The 16817-nt window shown below is 50.8% G+C and overlaps 28 non-coding genes across 28 annotated transcripts; all 28 read left to right on the plus strand.

Annotated features, from left to right (window-relative positions):
• Positions 1-578: 578 nt before the first annotated feature.
• Positions 579-650, plus strand: Trnat-cgu (transfer RNA threonine (anticodon CGU)). Its single transcript has one exon. It is a non-coding gene; the product is annotated as a tRNA-Thr (tRNA).
• A 333-nt stretch (positions 651-983) lies between these two features.
• Positions 984-1057, plus strand: Trnan-guu (transfer RNA asparagine (anticodon GUU)). Its single transcript has one exon. It is a non-coding gene; the product is annotated as a tRNA-Asn (tRNA).
• Positions 1058-1735: 678 nt separating this feature from the next.
• On the plus strand, positions 1736-1807 carry Trnat-cgu (transfer RNA threonine (anticodon CGU)). Its single transcript has one exon. It is a non-coding gene; the product is annotated as a tRNA-Thr (tRNA).
• Positions 1808-2142: 335 nt separating this feature from the next.
• On the plus strand, positions 2143-2216 carry Trnan-guu (transfer RNA asparagine (anticodon GUU)). The gene has a single exon. It is a non-coding gene; the product is annotated as a tRNA-Asn (tRNA).
• A 678-nt stretch (positions 2217-2894) lies between these two features.
• Trnat-cgu (transfer RNA threonine (anticodon CGU)) lies at positions 2895-2966 on the plus strand. Its single transcript has one exon. It is a non-coding gene; the product is annotated as a tRNA-Thr (tRNA).
• Positions 2967-3299: 333 nt separating this feature from the next.
• Positions 3300-3373, plus strand: Trnan-guu (transfer RNA asparagine (anticodon GUU)). The gene has a single exon. It is a non-coding gene; the product is annotated as a tRNA-Asn (tRNA).
• A 678-nt stretch (positions 3374-4051) lies between these two features.
• Positions 4052-4123, plus strand: Trnat-cgu (transfer RNA threonine (anticodon CGU)). The gene has a single exon. It is a non-coding gene; the product is annotated as a tRNA-Thr (tRNA).
• Positions 4124-4456: 333 nt separating this feature from the next.
• Trnan-guu (transfer RNA asparagine (anticodon GUU)) lies at positions 4457-4530 on the plus strand. Its single transcript has one exon. It is a non-coding gene; the product is annotated as a tRNA-Asn (tRNA).
• A 678-nt stretch (positions 4531-5208) lies between these two features.
• Trnat-cgu (transfer RNA threonine (anticodon CGU)) lies at positions 5209-5280 on the plus strand. The gene has a single exon. It is a non-coding gene; the product is annotated as a tRNA-Thr (tRNA).
• Positions 5281-5613: 333 nt separating this feature from the next.
• Trnan-guu (transfer RNA asparagine (anticodon GUU)) lies at positions 5614-5687 on the plus strand. Its single transcript has one exon. It is a non-coding gene; the product is annotated as a tRNA-Asn (tRNA).
• Positions 5688-6365: 678 nt separating this feature from the next.
• Trnat-cgu (transfer RNA threonine (anticodon CGU)) lies at positions 6366-6437 on the plus strand. Its single transcript has one exon. It is a non-coding gene; the product is annotated as a tRNA-Thr (tRNA).
• A 333-nt stretch (positions 6438-6770) lies between these two features.
• Trnan-guu (transfer RNA asparagine (anticodon GUU)) lies at positions 6771-6844 on the plus strand. The gene has a single exon. It is a non-coding gene; the product is annotated as a tRNA-Asn (tRNA).
• Positions 6845-7522: 678 nt separating this feature from the next.
• Trnat-cgu (transfer RNA threonine (anticodon CGU)) lies at positions 7523-7594 on the plus strand. The gene has a single exon. It is a non-coding gene; the product is annotated as a tRNA-Thr (tRNA).
• Positions 7595-7927: 333 nt separating this feature from the next.
• Trnan-guu (transfer RNA asparagine (anticodon GUU)) lies at positions 7928-8001 on the plus strand. Its single transcript has one exon. It is a non-coding gene; the product is annotated as a tRNA-Asn (tRNA).
• Positions 8002-8679: 678 nt separating this feature from the next.
• On the plus strand, positions 8680-8751 carry Trnat-cgu (transfer RNA threonine (anticodon CGU)). The gene has a single exon. It is a non-coding gene; the product is annotated as a tRNA-Thr (tRNA).
• A 333-nt stretch (positions 8752-9084) lies between these two features.
• On the plus strand, positions 9085-9158 carry Trnan-guu (transfer RNA asparagine (anticodon GUU)). The gene has a single exon. It is a non-coding gene; the product is annotated as a tRNA-Asn (tRNA).
• A 689-nt stretch (positions 9159-9847) lies between these two features.
• Trnat-cgu (transfer RNA threonine (anticodon CGU)) lies at positions 9848-9919 on the plus strand. Its single transcript has one exon. It is a non-coding gene; the product is annotated as a tRNA-Thr (tRNA).
• A 334-nt stretch (positions 9920-10253) lies between these two features.
• Trnan-guu (transfer RNA asparagine (anticodon GUU)) lies at positions 10254-10327 on the plus strand. Its single transcript has one exon. It is a non-coding gene; the product is annotated as a tRNA-Asn (tRNA).
• Positions 10328-11005: 678 nt separating this feature from the next.
• On the plus strand, positions 11006-11077 carry Trnat-cgu (transfer RNA threonine (anticodon CGU)). The gene has a single exon. It is a non-coding gene; the product is annotated as a tRNA-Thr (tRNA).
• A 334-nt stretch (positions 11078-11411) lies between these two features.
• Positions 11412-11485, plus strand: Trnan-guu (transfer RNA asparagine (anticodon GUU)). Its single transcript has one exon. It is a non-coding gene; the product is annotated as a tRNA-Asn (tRNA).
• Positions 11486-12163: 678 nt separating this feature from the next.
• On the plus strand, positions 12164-12235 carry Trnat-cgu (transfer RNA threonine (anticodon CGU)). Its single transcript has one exon. It is a non-coding gene; the product is annotated as a tRNA-Thr (tRNA).
• Positions 12236-12568: 333 nt separating this feature from the next.
• On the plus strand, positions 12569-12642 carry Trnan-guu (transfer RNA asparagine (anticodon GUU)). The gene has a single exon. It is a non-coding gene; the product is annotated as a tRNA-Asn (tRNA).
• Positions 12643-13320: 678 nt separating this feature from the next.
• On the plus strand, positions 13321-13392 carry Trnat-cgu (transfer RNA threonine (anticodon CGU)). Its single transcript has one exon. It is a non-coding gene; the product is annotated as a tRNA-Thr (tRNA).
• A 333-nt stretch (positions 13393-13725) lies between these two features.
• Positions 13726-13799, plus strand: Trnan-guu (transfer RNA asparagine (anticodon GUU)). Its single transcript has one exon. It is a non-coding gene; the product is annotated as a tRNA-Asn (tRNA).
• A 689-nt stretch (positions 13800-14488) lies between these two features.
• On the plus strand, positions 14489-14560 carry Trnat-cgu (transfer RNA threonine (anticodon CGU)). Its single transcript has one exon. It is a non-coding gene; the product is annotated as a tRNA-Thr (tRNA).
• A 333-nt stretch (positions 14561-14893) lies between these two features.
• Trnan-guu (transfer RNA asparagine (anticodon GUU)) lies at positions 14894-14967 on the plus strand. The gene has a single exon. It is a non-coding gene; the product is annotated as a tRNA-Asn (tRNA).
• Positions 14968-15656: 689 nt separating this feature from the next.
• Trnat-cgu (transfer RNA threonine (anticodon CGU)) lies at positions 15657-15728 on the plus strand. Its single transcript has one exon. It is a non-coding gene; the product is annotated as a tRNA-Thr (tRNA).
• Positions 15729-16061: 333 nt separating this feature from the next.
• Positions 16062-16135, plus strand: Trnan-guu (transfer RNA asparagine (anticodon GUU)). The gene has a single exon. It is a non-coding gene; the product is annotated as a tRNA-Asn (tRNA).
• Positions 16136-16817: the final 682 nt, after the last annotated feature.

A 16817-nucleotide genomic window follows, 5' to 3' on the forward strand; every position in this document is an offset into this window, starting at 1 on the left:
CCTTGTACACATTCAGCCAAGTGACACTGTAGGTAAAAACATGGCCCTACGCAGACGTTCTACTGTTTTCCTATTTATTCGTCGTGTGTGACACTGCAGTAGAGCGACGCCCACTACAAAAGACGTATTATTTCAGCGTACACGTCGCGAGTGCCATATGACAGGGCCTGTCTCTCGATGTCGATTTGTATTTGGTGTCACTTAAGTGTCGGTCTGCAGTAGGCCGCTGTTGGCCGAGCGACGTGCAGTCGCCTTACATGAAGCCCCGTGGGCAACGCCAGCGCCACTGTGGACAACAGCGCACTGCAGCCAGAGAGAGGAGCCGAAAGGCGCATTTCGCAGTCGAGCCACGCTATCCCACAAGCTGTGCGCTAGGTCAAGATTGTGCAGACGGCAAACCTTTGGTGGCCCGACGCTCGTCGTCGATCGTAAGGGCGAAACAGTCAAGAGATTTGGAAAACGGCAATGTGGACACCCCCAGCAGCAGCTGTGTGCCAAATCCGATATCTGGTCGAGGGCTGCAAGATTCAGTATGATGAAGTGACAATTCGGGGATAGCTCACGAACGTAAAGCTGCTGCCTGCTTAGCTCAGTGGTAGAGCACTGGTCTCGTAAACCAGGGGTCGTGAGTTCGAACCTCACAGAAGGCATTCTTTTTTTTCACCTTCCTGCATGGAGCGGCGCTATCTCGACCAGCTTCTAACACATGGCAGTACACTGAATGAAAGGGATGTTCTACAACCTATGACAAGTATTCTACGGGCCTCAGAGTTTTTCTGAATGCATAGGCAGAAGAGTGGTTTGTATGCATTTTCTAGTATAATGTCATGCTTGGCGATGTCATTCGTTTATGAGCCTCGCTACTGTGTGCATGCACGTTATCCATGTGAAGGGGCGTAAGCAGATGCTAATATTCTGCGAGATTCCTGCAGAAGGTATACGATTTGCCATGATACACAGAGCACAAGTGAACCAAAATCAAGGCCTCCGTGGCGCAATCGGCTAGCGCGTTCGGCTGTTAACCGAAAGGTTGGTGGTTCGAGCCCACCCAGGGGCGAAATCGTTTTAACCGTCACAGAGGTGAGGACATACGTCAACTTTGTTAGAGATACACAGCTAGTGTGACAATTTGGCTGTGTTTGAGTGATGCCACAGGGCCTTGTACACATTCAGCCAAGTGACACTGTAGGTAAAAACATGGCCCTACGCAGACGTTCTACTGTTTTCCTATTTATTCGTCGTGTGTGACACTGCAGTAGAGCGACGCCCACTACAAAAGACGTATTAGTTCAGCGTACACGTCGCGAGTGCCATATGACAGGGCCTGTCTCTCAATGTCGATTTGTATTTGGTGTCACTTAAGTGTCGGTCTGCAGTAGGCCGCTGTTGGCCGAGCGACGTGCAGTCGCCTTACATGAAGCCCCGTGGGCAACGCCAGCGCCACTGTGGACAACAGCGCACTGCAGCCAGAGAGAGGAGCCGAAAGGCGCATTTCGCAGTCGAGCCACGCTATCCCACAAGCTGTGCGCTAGGTCAAGATTGTGCAGACGGCAAACCTTTGGTGGCCCGACGCTCGTCGTCGATCGTAAGGGCGAAACAGTCAAGAGATTTGGAAAACGGCAATGTGGACACCCCCAGCAGCAGCTGTGTGCCAAATCCGATATCTGGTCGAGGGCTGCAAGATTCAGTATGATGAAGTGACAATTCGGGGATAGCTCACGAACGTAAAGCTGCTGCCTGCTTAGCTCAGTGGTAGAGCACTGGTCTCGTAAACCAGGGGTCGTGAGTTCGAACCTCACAGAAGGCATTCTTTTTTTTTTCACCTTCCTGCATGGAGCGGCGCTATCTCGACCAGCTTCTAACACATGGCAGTACACTGAATGAAAGGGATGTTCTACAACCTATGACAAGTATTCTACGGGCCTCAGAGTTTTTCTGAATGCATAGGCAGAAGAGTGGTTTGTATGCATTTTCTAGTATAATGTCATGCTTGGCGATGTCATTCGTTTATGAGCCTCGCTACTGTGTGCATGCACGTTATCCATGTGAAGGGGCGTAAGCAGATGCTAATATTCTGCGAGATTCCTGCAGAAGGTATACGATTTGCCATGATACACAGAGCACAAGTGAACCAAAATCAAGGCCTCCGTGGCGCAATCGGCTAGCGCGTTCGGCTGTTAACCGAAAGGTTGGTGGTTCGAGCCCACCCAGGGGCGAAATCGTTTTAACCGTCACAGAGTTGAGGACATACGTCAACTTTGTTAGAGATACACAGCTAGTGTGACAATTTGGCTGTGTTTGAGTGATGCCACAGGGCCTTGTACACATTCAGCCAAGTGACACTGTAGGTAAAAACATGGCCCTACGCAGACGTTCTACTGTTTTCCTATTTATTCGTCGTGTGTGACACTGCAGTAGAGCGACGCCCACTACAAAAGACGTATTAGTTCAGCGTACACGTCGCGAGTGCCATATGACAGGGCCTGTCTCTCAATGTCGATTTGTATTTGGTGTCACTTAAGTGTCGGTCTGCAGTAGGCCGCTGTTGGCCGAGCGACGTGCAGTCGCCTTACATGAAGCCCCGTGGGCAACGCCAGCGCCACTGTGGACAACAGCGCACTGCAGCCAGAGAGAGGAGCCGAAAGGCGCATTTCGCAGTCGAGCCACGCTATCCCACAAGCTGTGCGCTAGGTCAAGATCGTGCAGACGGCAAACATTTGGTGGCCCGACGCTCGTCGTCGATCGTAAGGGCGAAACAGTCAAGAGATTTGGAAAACGGCAATGTGGACACCCCCAGCAGCAGCTGTGTGCCAAATCCGATATCTGGTCGAGGGCTGCAAGATTCAGTATGATGAAGTGACAATTCGGGGATAGCTCACGAACGTAAAGCTGCTGCCTGCTTAGCTCAGTGGTAGAGCACTGGTCTCGTAAACCAGGGGTCGTGAGTTCGAACCTCACAGAAGGCATTCTTTTTTTTCACCTTCCTGCATGGAGCGGCGCTATCTCGACCAGCTTCTAACACATGGCAGTACACTGAATGAAAGGGATGTTCTACAACCTATGACAAGTATTCTACGGGCCTCAGAGTTTTTCTGAATGCATAGGCAGAAGAGTGGTTTGTATGCATTTTCTAGTATAATGTCATGCTTGGCGATGTCATTCGTTTATGAGCCTCGCTACTGTGTGCATGCACGTTATCCATGTGAAGGGGCGTAAGCAGATGCTAATATTCTGCGAGATTCCTGCAGAAGGTATACGATTTGCCATGATACACAGAGCACAAGTGAACCAAAATCAAGGCCTCCGTGGCGCAATCGGCTAGCGCGTTCGGCTGTTAACCGAAAGGTTGGTGGTTCGAGCCCACCCAGGGGCGAAATCGTTCTAACCGTCACAGAGGTGAGGACATACGTCAACTTTGTTAGAGATACACAGCTAGTGTGACAATTTGGCTGTGTTTGAGTGATGCCACAGGGCCTTGTACACATTCAGCCAAGTGACACTGTAGGTAAAAACATGGCCCTACGCAGACGTTCTACTGTTTTCCTATTTATTCGTCGTGTGTGACACTGCAGTAGAGTGACGCCCACTACAAAAGACGTATTATTTCAGCGTACACGTCGCGAGTGCCATATGACAGGGCCTGTCTCTCGATGTCGATTTGTATTTGGTGTCACTTAAGTGTCGGTCTGCAGTAGGCCGCTGTTGGCCGAGCGACGTGCAGTCGCCTTACATGAAGCCCCGTGGGCAACGCCAGCGCCACTGTGGACAACAGCGCACTGCAGCCAGAGAGAGGAGCCGAAAGGCGCATTTCGCAGTCGAGCCACGCTATCCCACAAGCTGTGCGCTAGGTCAAGATTGTGCAGACGGCAAACCTTTGGTGGCCCGACGCTCGTCGTCGATCGTAAGGGCGAAACAGTCAAGAGATTTGGAAAACGGCAATGTGGACACCCCCAGCAGCAGCTGTGTGCCAAATCCGATATCTGGTCGAGGGCTGCAAGATTCAGTATGATGAAGTGACAATTCGGGGATAGCTCACGAACGTAAAGCTGCTGCCTGCTTAGCTCAGTGGTAGAGCACTGGTCTCGTAAACCAGGGGTCGTGAGTTCGAACCTCACAGAAGGCATTCTTTTTTTTCACCTTCCTGCATGGAGCGGCGCTATCTCGACCAGCTTCTAACACATGGCAGTACACTGAATGAAAGGGATGTTCTACAACCTATGACAAGTATTCTACGGGCCTCAGAGTTTTTCTGAATGCATAGGCAGAAGAGTGGTTTGTATGCATTTTCTAGTATAATGTCATGCTTGGCGATGTCATTCGTTTATGAGCCTCGCTACTGTGTGCATGCACGTTATCCATGTGAAGGGGCGTAAGCAGATGCTAATATTCTGCGAGATTCCTGCAGAAGGTATACGATTTGCCATGATACACAGAGCACAAGTGAACCAAAATCAAGGCCTCCGTGGCGCAATCGGCTAGCGCGTTCGGCTGTTAACCGAAAGGTTGGTGGTTCGAGCCCACCCAGGGGCGAAATCGTTTTAACCGTCACAGAGGTGAGGACATACGTCAACTTTGTTAGAGATACACAGCTAGTGTGACAATTTGGCTGTGTTTGAGTGATGCCACAGGGCCTTGTACACATTCAGCCAAGTGACACTGTAGGTAAAAACATGGCCCTACGCAGACGTTCTACTGTTTTCCTATTTATTCGTCGTGTGTGACACTGCAGTAGAGCGACGCCCACTACAAAAGACGTATTAGTTCAGCGTACACGTCGCGAGTGCCATATGACAGGGCCTGTCTCTCAATGTCGATTTGTATTTGGTGTCACTTAAGTGTCGGTCTGCAGTAGGCCGCTGTTGGCCGAGCGACGTGCAGTCGCCTTACATGAAGCCCCGTGGGCAACGCCAGCGCCACTGTGGACAACAGCGCACTGCAGCCAGAGAGAGGAGCCGAAAGGCGCATTTCGCAGTCGAGCCACGCTATCCCACAAGCTGTGCGCTAGGTCAAGATTGTGCAGACGGCAAACCTTTGGTGGCCCGACGCTCGTCGTCGATCGTAAGGGCGAAACAGTCAAGAGATTTGGAAAACGGCAATGTGGACACCCCCAGCAGCAGCTGTGTGCCAAATCCGATATCTGGTCGAGGGCTGCAAGATTCAGTATGATGAAGTGACAATTCGGGGATAGCTCACGAACGTAAAGCTGCTGCCTGCTTAGCTCAGTGGTAGAGCACTGGTCTCGTAAACCAGGGGTCGTGAGTTCGAACCTCACAGAAGGCATTCTTTTTTTTCACCTTCCTGCATGGAGCGGCGCTATCTCGACCAGCTTCTAACACATGGCAGTACACTGAATGAAAGGGATGTTCTACAACCTATGACAAGTATTCTACGGGCCTCAGAGTTTTTCTGAATGCATAGGCAGAAGAGTGGTTTGTATGCATTTTCTAGTATAATGTCATGCTTGGCGATGTCATTCGTTTATGAGCCTCGCTACTGTGTGCATGCACGTTATCCATGTGAAGGGGCGTAAGCAGATGATAATATTCTGCGAGATTCCTGCAGAAGGTATACCATTTGCCATGATACACAGAGCACAAGTGAACCAAAATCAAGGCCTCCGTGGCGCAATCGGCTAGCGCGTTCGGCTGTTAACCGAAAGGTTGGTGGTTCGAGCCCACCCAGGGGCGAAATCGTTTTAACCGTCACAGAGGTGAGGACATACGTCAACTTTGTTAGAGATACACAGCTAGTGTGACAATTTGGCTGTGTTTGAGTGATGCCACAGGGCCTTGTACACATTCAGCCAAGTGACACTGTAGGTAAAAACATGGCCCTACGCAGACGTTCTACTGTTTTCCTATTTATTCGTCGTGTGTGACACTGCAGTAGAGCGACGCCCACTACAAAAGACGTATTAGTTCAGCGTACACGTCGCGAGTGCCATATGACAGGGCCTGTCTCTCAATGTCGATTTGTATTTGGTGTCACTTAAGTGTCGGTCTGCAGTAGGCCGCTGTTGGCCGAGCGACGTGCAGTCGCCTTACATGAAGCCCCGTGGGCAACGCCAGCGCCACTGTGGACAACAGCGCACTGCAGCCAGAGAGAGGAGCCGAAAGGCGCATTTCGCAGTCGAGCCACGCTATCCCACAAGCTGTGCGCTAGGTCAAGATCGTGCAGACGGCAAACATTTGGTGGCCCGACGCTCGTCGTCGATCGTAAGGGCGAAACAGTCAAGAGATTTGGAAAACGGCAATGTGGACACCCCCAGCAGCAGCTGTGTGCCAAATCCGATATCTGGTCGAGGGCTGCAAGATTCAGTATGATGAAGTGACAATTCGGGGATAGCTCACGAACGTAAAGCTGCTGCCTGCTTAGCTCAGTGGTAGAGCACTGGTCTCGTAAACCAGGGGTCGTGAGTTCGAACCTCACAGAAGGCATTCTTTTTTTTCACCTTCCTGCATGGAGCGGCGCTATCTCGACCAGCTTCTAACACATGGCAGTACACTGAATGAAAGGGATGTTCTACAACCTATGACAAGTATTCTACGGGCCTCAGAGTTTTTCTGAATGCATAGGCAGAAGAGTGGTTTGTATGCATTTTCTAGTATAATGTCATGCTTGGCGATGTCATTCGTTTATGAGCCTCGCTACTGTGTGCATGCACGTTATCCATGTGAAGGGGCGTAAGCAGATGCTAATATTCTGCGAGATTCCTGCAGAAGGTATACGATTTGCCATGATACACAGAGCACAAGTGAACCAAAATCAAGGCCTCCGTGGCGCAATCGGCTAGCGCGTTCGGCTGTTAACCGAAAGGTTGGTGGTTCGAGCCCACCCAGGGGCGAAATCGTTCTAACCGTCACAGAGGTGAGGACATACGTCAACTTTGTTAGAGATACACAGCTAGTGTGACAATTTGGCTGTGTTTGAGTGATGCCACAGGGCCTTGTACACATTCAGCCAAGTGACACTGTAGGTAAAAACATGGCCCTACGCAGACGTTCTACTGTTTTCCTATTTATTCGTCGTGTGTGACACTGCAGTAGAGTGACGCCCACTACAAAAGACGTATTATTTCAGCGTACACGTCGCGAGTGCCATATGACAGGGCCTGTCTCTCGATGTCGATTTGTATTTGGTGTCACTTAAGTGTCGGTCTGCAGTAGGCCGCTGTTGGCCGAGCGACGTGCAGTCGCCTTACATGAAGCCCCGTGGGCAACGCCAGCGCCACTGTGGACAACAGCGCACTGCAGCCAGAGAGAGGAGCCGAAAGGCGCATTTCGCAGTCGAGCCACGCTATCCCACAAGCTGTGCGCTAGGTCAAGATTGTGCAGACGGCAAACCTTTGGTGGCCCGACGCTCGTCGTCGATCGTAAGGGCGAAACAGTCAAGAGATTTGGAAAACGGCAATGTGGACACCCCCAGCAGCAGCTGTGTGCCAAATCCGATATCTGGTCGAGGGCTGCAAGATTCAGTATGATGAAGTGACAATTCGGGGATAGCTCACGAACGTAAAGCTGCTGCCTGCTTAGCTCAGTGGTAGAGCACTGGTCTCGTAAACCAGGGGTCGTGAGTTCGAACCTCACAGAAGGCATTCTTTTTTTTCACCTTCCTGCATGGAGCGGCGCTATCTCGACCAGCTTCTAACACATGGCAGTACACTGAATGAAAGGGATGTTCTACAACCTATGACAAGTATTCTACGGGCCTCAGAGTTTTTCTGAATGCATAGGCAGAAGAGTGGTTTGTATGCATTTTCTAGTATAATGTCATGCTTGGCGATGTCATTCGTTTATGAGCCTCGCTACTGTGTGCATGCACGTTATCCATGTGAAGGGGCGTAAGCAGATGCTAATATTCTGCGAGATTCCTGCAGAAGGTATACGATTTGCCATGATACACAGAGCACAAGTGAACCAAAATCAAGGCCTCCGTGGCGCAATCGGCTAGCGCGTTCGGCTGTTAACCGAAAGGTTGGTGGTTCGAGCCCACCCAGGGGCGAAATCGTTTTAACCGTCACAGAGGTGAGGACATACGTCAACTTTGTTAGAGATACACAGCTAGTGTGACAATTTGGCTGTGTTTGAGTGATGCCACAGGGCCTTGTACACATTCAGCCAAGTGACACTGTAGGTAAAAACATGGCCCTACGCAGACGTTCTACTGTTTTCCTATTTATTCGTCGTGTGTGACACTGCAGTAGAGCGACGCCCACTACAAAAGACGTATTAGTTCAGCGTACACGTCGCGAGTGCCATATGACAGGGCCTGTCTCTCAATGTCGATTTGTATTTGGTGTCACTTAAGTGTCGGTCTGCAGTAGGCCGCTGTTGGCCGAGCGACGTGCAGTCGCCTTACATGAAGCCCCGTGGGCAACGCCAGCGCCACTGTGGACAACAGCGCACTGCAGCCAGAGAGAGGAGCCGAAAGGCGCATTTCGCAGTCGAGCCACGCTATCCCACAAGCTGTGCGCTAGGTCAAGATTGTGCAGACGGCAAACCTTTGGTGGCCCGACGCTCGTCGTCGATCGTAAGGGCGAAACAGTCAAGAGATTTGGAAAACGGCAATGTGGACACCCCCAGCAGCAGCTGTGTGCCAAATCCGATATCTGGTCGAGGGCTGCAAGATTCAGTATGATGAAGTGACAATTCGGGGATAGCTCACGAACGTAAAGCTGCTGCCTGCTTAGCTCAGTGGTAGAGCACTGGTCTCGTAAACCAGGGGTCGTGAGTTCGAACCTCACAGAAGGCATTCTTTTTTTTCACCTTCCTGCATGGAGCGGCGCTATCTCGACCAGCTTCTAACACATGGCAGTACACTGAATGAAAGGGATGTTCTACAACCTATGACAAGTATTCTACGGGCCTCAGAGTTTTTCTGAATGCATAGGCAGAAGAGTGGTTTGTATGCATTTTCTAGTATAATGTCATGCTTGGCGATGTCATTCGTTTATGAGCCTCGCTACTGTGTGCATGCACGTTATCCATGTGAAGGGGCGTAAGCAGATGATAATATTCTGCGAGATTCCTGCAGAAGGTATACCATTTGCCATGATACACAGAGCACAAGTGAACCAAAATCAAGGCCTCCGTGGCGCAATCGGCTAGCGCGTTCGGCTGTTAACCGAAAGGTTGGTGGTTCGAGCCCACCCAGGGGCGAAATCGTTTTAACCGTCACAGAGGTGAGGACATACGTCAACTTTGTTAGAGATACACAGCTAGTGTGACAATTTGGCTGTGTTTGAGTGATGCCACAGGGCCTTGTACACATTCAGCCAAGTGACACTGTAGGTAAAAACATGGCCCTACGCAGACGTTCTACTGTTTTCCTATTTATTCGTCGTGTGTGACACTGCAGTAGAGCGACGCCCACTACAAAAGACGTATTATTTACATTCAATTTCAGCGTACACGTCGCGAGTGCCATATGACAGGGCCTGTCTCTCGATGTCGATTTGTATTTGGTGTCACTTAAGTGTCGGTCTGCAGTAGGCCGCTGTTGGCCGAGCGACGTGCAGTCGCCTTACATGAAGCCCCGTGGGCAACGCCAGCGCCACTGTGGACAACAGCGCACTGCAGCCAGAGAGAGGAGCCGAAAGGCGCATTTCGCAGTCGAGCCACGCTATCCCACAAGCTGTGCGCTAGGTCAAGATTGTGCAGACGGCAAACCTTTGGTGGCCCGACGCTCGTCGTCGATCGTAAGGGCGAAACAGTCAAGAGATTTGGAAAACGGCAATGTGGACACCCCCAGCAGCAGCTGTGTGCCAAATCCGATATCTGGTCGAGGGCTGCAAGATTCAGTATGATGAAGTGACAATTCGGGGATAGCTCACGAACGTAAAGCTGCTGCCTGCTTAGCTCAGTGGTAGAGCACTGGTCTCGTAAACCAGGGGTCGTGAGTTCGAACCTCACAGAAGGCATTCTTTTTTTTTCACCTTCCTGCATGGAGCGGCGCTATCTCGACCAGCTTCTAACACATGGCAGTACACTGAATGAAAGGGATGTTCTACAACCTATGACAAGTATTCTACGGGCCTCAGAGTTTTTCTGAATGCATAGGCAGAAGAGTGGTTTGTATGCATTTTCTAGTATAATGTCATGCTTGGCGATGTCATTCGTTTATGAGCCTCGCTACTGTGTGCATGCACGTTATCCATGTGAAGGGGCGTAAGCAGATGCTAATATTCTGCGAGATTCCTGCAGAAGGTATACGATTTGCCATGATACACAGAGCACAAGTGAACCAAAATCAAGGCCTCCGTGGCGCAATCGGCTAGCGCGTTCGGCTGTTAACCGAAAGGTTGGTGGTTCGAGCCCACCCAGGGGCGAAATCGTTTTAACCGTCACAGAGGTGAGGACATACGTCAACTTTGTTAGAGATACACAGCTAGTGTGACAATTTGGCTGTGTTTGAGTGATGCCACAGGGCCTTGTACACATTCAGCCAAGTGACACTGTAGGTAAAAACATGGCCCTACGCAGACGTTCTACTGTTTTCCTATTTATTCGTCGTGTGTGACACTGCAGTAGAGCGACGCCCACTACAAAAGACGTATTAGTTCAGCGTACACGTCGCGAGTGCCATATGACAGGGCCTGTCTCTCAATGTCGATTTGTATTTGGTGTCACTTAAGTGTCGGTCTGCAGTAGGCCGCTGTTGGCCGAGCGACGTGCAGTCGCCTTACATGAAGCCCCGTGGGCAACGCCAGCGCCACTGTGGACAACAGCGCACTGCAGCCAGAGAGAGGAGCCGAAAGGCGCATTTCGCAGTCGAGCCACGCTATCCCACAAGCTGTGCGCTAGGTCAAGATTGTGCAGACGGCAAACCTTTGGTGGCCCGACGCTCGTCGTCGATCGTAAGGGCGAAACAGTCAAGAGATTTGGAAAACGGCAATGTGGACACCCCCAGCAGCAGCTGTGTGCCAAATCCGATATCTGGTCGAGGGCTGCAAGATTCAGTATGATGAAGTGACAATTCGGGGATAGCTCACGAACGTAAAGCTGCTGCCTGCTTAGCTCAGTGGTAGAGCACTGGTCTCGTAAACCAGGGGTCGTGAGTTCGAACCTCACAGAAGGCATTCTTTTTTTTTCACCTTCCTGCATGGAGCGGCGCTATCTCGACCAGCTTCTAACACATGGCAGTACACTGAATGAAAGGGATGTTCTACAACCTATGACAAGTATTCTACGGGCCTCAGAGTTTTTCTGAATGCATAGGCAGAAGAGTGGTTTGTATGCATTTTCTAGTATAATGTCATGCTTGGCGATGTCATTCGTTTATGAGCCTCGCTACTGTGTGCATGCACGTTATCCATGTGAAGGGGCGTAAGCAGATGCTAATATTCTGCGAGATTCCTGCAGAAGGTATACGATTTGCCATGATACACAGAGCACAAGTGAACCAAAATCAAGGCCTCCGTGGCGCAATCGGCTAGCGCGTTCGGCTGTTAACCGAAAGGTTGGTGGTTCGAGCCCACCCAGGGGCGAAATCGTTTTAACCGTCACAGAGGTGAGGACATACGTCAACTTTGTTAGAGATACACAGCTAGTGTGACAATTTGGCTGTGTTTGAGTGATGCCACAGGGCCTTGTACACATTCAGCCAAGTGACACTGTAGGTAAAAACATGGCCCTACGCAGACGTTCTACTGTTTTCCTATTTATTCGTCGTGTGTGACACTGCAGTAGAGCGACGCCCACTACAAAAGACGTATTAGTTCAGCGTACACGTCGCGAGTGCCATATGACAGGGCCTGTCTCTCAATGTCGATTTGTATTTGGTGTCACTTAAGTGTCGGTCTGCAGTAGGCCGCTGTTGGCCGAGCGACGTGCAGTCGCCTTACATGAAGCCCCGTGGGCAACGCCAGCGCCACTGTGGACAACAGCGCACTGCAGCCAGAGAGAGGAGCCGAAAGGCGCATTTCGCAGTCGAGCCACGCTATCCCACAAGCTGTGCGCTAGGTCAAGATTGTGCAGACGGCAAACCTTTGGTGGCCCGACGCTCGTCGTCGATCGTAAGGGCGAAACAGTCAAGAGATTTGGAAAACGGCAATGTGGACACCCCCAGCAGCAGCTGTGTGCCAAATCCGATATCTGGTCGAGGGCTGCAAGATTCAGTATGATGAAGTGACAATTCGGGGATAGCTCACGAACGTAAAGCTGCTGCCTGCTTAGCTCAGTGGTAGAGCACTGGTCTCGTAAACCAGGGGTCGTGAGTTCGAACCTCACAGAAGGCATTCTTTTTTTTCACCTTCCTGCATGGAGCGGCGCTATCTCGACCAGCTTCTAACACATGGCAGTACACTGAATGAAAGGGATGTTCTACAACCTATGACAAGTATTCTACGGGCCTCAGAGTTTTTCTGAATGCATAGGCAGAAGAGTGGTTTGTATGCATTTTCTAGTATAATGTCATGCTTGGCGATGTCATTCGTTTATGAGCCTCGCTACTGTGTGCATGCACGTTATCCATGTGAAGGGGCGTAAGCAGATGCTAATATTCTGCGAGATTCCTGCAGAAGGTATACGATTTGCCATGATACACAGAGCACAAGTGAACCAAAATCAAGGCCTCCGTGGCGCAATCGGCTAGCGCGTTCGGCTGTTAACCGAAAGGTTGGTGGTTCGAGCCCACCCAGGGGCGAAATCGTTTTAACCGTCACAGAGGTGAGGACATACGTCAACTTTGTTAGAGATACACAGCTAGTGTGACAATTTGGCTGTGTTTGAGTGATGCCACAGGGCCTTGTACACATTCAGCCAAGTGACACTGTAGGTAAAAACATGGCCCTACGCAGACGTTCTACTGTTTTCCTATTTATTCGTCGTGTGTGACACTGCAGTAGAGCGACGCCCACTACAAAAGACGTATTATTTCAGCGTACACGTCGCGAGTGCCATATGACAGGGCCTGTCTCTCGATGTCGATTTGTATTTGGTGTCACTTAAGTGTCGGTCTGCAGTAGGCCGCTGTTGGCCGAGCGACGTGCAGTCGCCTTACATGAAGCCCCGTGGGCAACGCCAGCGCCACTGTGGACAACAGCGCACTGCAGCCAGAGAGAGGAGCCGAAAGGCGCATTTCGCAGTCGAGCCACGCTATCCCACAAGCTGTGCGCTAGGTCAAGATTGTGCAGACGGCAAACCTTTGGTGGCCCGACGCTCGTCGTCGATCGTAAGGGCGAAACAGTCAAGAGATTTGGAAAACGGCAATGTGGACACCCCCAGCAGCAGCTGTGTGCCAAATCCGATATCTGGTCGAGGGCTGCAAGATTCAGTATGATGAAGTGACAATTCGGGGATAGCTCACGAACGTAAAGCTGCTGCCTGCTTAGCTCAGTGGTAGAGCACTGGTCTCGTAAACCAGGGGTCGTGAGTTCGAACCTCACAGAAGACATTCTTTTTTTTCACCTTCCTGCATGGAGCGGCGCTATCTCGACCAGCTTCTAACACATGGCAGTACACTGAATGAAAGGGATGTTCTACAACCTATGACAAGTATTCTACGGGCCTCAGAGTTTTTCTGAATGCATAGGCAGAAGAGTGGTTTGTATGCATTTTCTAGTATAATGTCATGCTTGGCGATGTCATTCGTTTATGAGCCTCGCTACTGTGTGCATGCACGTTATCCATGTGAAGGGGCGTAAGCAGATGCTAATATTCTGCGAGATTCCTGCAGAAGGTATACGATTTGCCATGATACACAGAGCACAAGTGAACCAAAATCAAGGCCTCCGTGGCGCAATCGGCTAGCGCGTTCGGCTGTTAACCGAAAGGTTGGTGGTTCGAGCCCACCCAGGGGCGAAATCGTTTTAACCGTCACAGAGGTGAGGACATACGTCAACTTTGTTAGAGATACACAGCTAGTGTGACAATTTGGCTGTGTTTGAGTGATGCCACAGGGCCTTGTACACATTCAGCCAAGTGACACTGTAGGTAAAAACATGGCCCTACGCAGACGTTCTACTGTTTTCCTATTTATTCGTCGTGTGTGACACTGCAGTAGAGCGACGCCCACTACAAAAGACGTATTATTTACATTCAATTTCAGAGTACACGTCGCGAGTGCCATATGACAGGGCCTGTCTCTCGATGTCGATTTGTATTTGGTGTCACTTAAGTGTCGGTCTGCAGTAGGCCGCTGTTGGCCGAGCGACGTGCAGTCGCCTTACATGAAGCCCCGTGGGCAACGCCAGCGCCACTGTGGACAACAGCGCACTGCAGCCAGAGAGAGGAGCCGAAAGGCGCATTTCGCAGTCGAGCCACGCTATCCCACAAGCTGTGCGCTAGGTCAAGATTGTGCAGACGGCAAACCTTTGGTGGCCCGACGCTCGTCGTCGATCGTAAGGGCGAAACAGTCAAGAGATTTGGAAAACGGCAATGTGGACACCCCCAGCAGCAGCTGTGTGCCAAATCCGATATCTGGTCGAGGGCTGCAAGATTCAGTATGATGAAGTGACAATTCGGGGATAGCTCACGAACGTAAAGCTGCTGCCTGCTTAGCTCAGTGGTAGAGCACTGGTCTCGTAAACCAGGGGTCGTGAGTTCGAACCTCACAGAAGGCATTCTTTTTTTTCACCTTCCTGCATGGAGCGGCGCTATCTCGACCAGCTTCTAACACATGGCAGTACACTGAATGAAAGGGATGTTCTACAACCTATGACAAGTATTCTACGGGCCTCAGAGTTTTTCTGAATGCATAGGCAGAAGAGTGGTTTGTATGCATTTTCTAGTATAATGTCATGCTTGGCGATGTCATTCGTTTATGAGCCTCGCTACTGTGTGCATGCACGTTATCCATGTGAAGGGGCGTAAGCAGATGCTAATATTCTGCGAGATTCCTGCAGAAGGTATACGATTTGCCATGATACACAGAGCACAAGTGAACCAAAATCAAGGCCTCCGTGGCGCAATCGGCTAGCGCGTTCGGCTGTTAACCGAAAGGTTGGTGGTTCGAGCCCACCCAGGGGCGAAATCGTTTTAACCGTCACAGAGGTGAGGACATACGTCAACTTTGTTAGAGATACACAGCTAGTGTGACAATTTGGCTGTGTTTGAGTGATGCCACAGGGCCTTGTACACATTCAGCCAAGTGACACTGTAGGTAAAAACATGGCCCTACGCAGACGTTCTACTGTTTTCCTATTTATTCGTCGTGTGTGACACTGCAGTAGAGCGACGCCCACTACAAAAGACGTATTATTTACATTCAATTTCAGAGTACACGTCGCGAGTGCCATATGACAGGGCCTGTCTCTCGATGTCGATTTGTATTTGGTGTCACTTAAGTGTCGGTCTGCAGTAGGCCGCTGTTGGCCGAGCGACGTGCAGTCGCCTTACATGAAGCCCCGTGGGCAACGCCAGCGCCACTGTGGACAACAGCGCACTGCAGCCAGAGAGAGGAGCCGAAAGGCGCATTTCGCAGTCGAGCCACGCTATCCCACAAGCTGTGCGCTAGGTCAAGATTGTGCAGACGGCAAACCTTTGGTGGCCCGACGCTCGTCGTCGATCGTAAGGGCGAAACAGTCAAGAGATTTGGAAAACGGCAATGTGGACACCCCCAGCAGCAGCTGTGTGCCAAATCCGATATCTGGTCGAGGGCTGCAAGATTCAGTATGATGAAGTGACAATTCGGGGATAGCTCACGAACGTAAAGCTGCTGCCTGCTTAGCTCAGTGGTAGAGCACTGGTCTCGTAAACCAGGGGTCGTGAGTTCGAACCTCAAAGAAGGCATTCTTTTTTTTCACCTTCCTGCATGGAGCGGCGCTATCTCGACCAGCTTCTAACACATGGCAGTACACTGAATGAAAGGGATGTTCTACAACCTATGACAAGTATTCTACGGGCCTCAGAGTTTTTCTGAATGCATAGGCAGAAGAGTGGTTTGTATGCATTTTCTAGTATAATGTCATGCTTGGCGATGTCATTCGTTTATGAGCCTCGCTACTGTGTGCATGCACGTTATCCATGTGAAGGGGCGTAAGCAGATGCTAATATTCTGCGAGATTCCTGCAGAAGGTATACGATTTGCCATGATACACAGAGCACAAGTGAACCAAAATCAAGGCCTCCGTGGCGCAATCGGCTAGCGCGTTCGGCTGTTAACCGAAAGGTTGGTGGTTCGAGCCCACCCAGGGGCGAAATCGTTTTAACCGTCACAGAGGTGAGGACATACGTCAACTTTGTCAGAGATACACAGCTAGTGTGACAATTTGGCTGTGTTTGAGTGATGCCACAGGGCCTTGTACACATTCAGCCAAGTGACACTGTAGGTAAAAACATGGCCCTACGCAGACGTTCTACTGTTTTCCTATTTATTCGTCGTGTGTGACACTGCAGTAGAGCGACGCCCACTACAAAAGACGTATTATTTACATTCAATTTCAGAGTACACGTCGCGAGTGCCATATGACAGGGCCTGTCTCTCGATGTCGATTTGTATTTGGTGTCACTTAAGTGTCGGTCTGCAGTAGGCCGCTGTTGGCCGAGCGACGTGCAGTCGCCTTACATGAAGCCCCGTGGGCAACGCCAGCGCCACTGTGGACAACAGCGCACTGCAGCCAGAGAGAGGAGCCGAAAGGCGCATTTCGCAGTCGAGCCACGCTATCCCACAAGCTGTGCGCTAGGTCAAGATTGTGCAGACGGCAAACCTTTGGTGGCCCGACGCTCGTCGTCGATCGTAAGGGCGAAACAGTCAAGAGATTTGGAAAACGGCAATGTGGACACCCCCAGCAGCAGCTGTGTGCCAAATCCGATATCTGGTCGAGGGCTGCAAGATTCAGTATGATGAAGTGACAATTCGGGGATAGCTCACGAACGTAA

The sequence above is a fragment of the Schistocerca serialis genome, chromosome 6 (assembly GCF_023864345.2).
Source record: "Schistocerca serialis cubense isolate TAMUIC-IGC-003099 chromosome 6, iqSchSeri2.2, whole genome shotgun sequence".
Classification (NCBI taxonomy): domain Eukaryota; kingdom Metazoa; phylum Arthropoda; class Insecta; order Orthoptera; family Acrididae; genus Schistocerca; species Schistocerca serialis.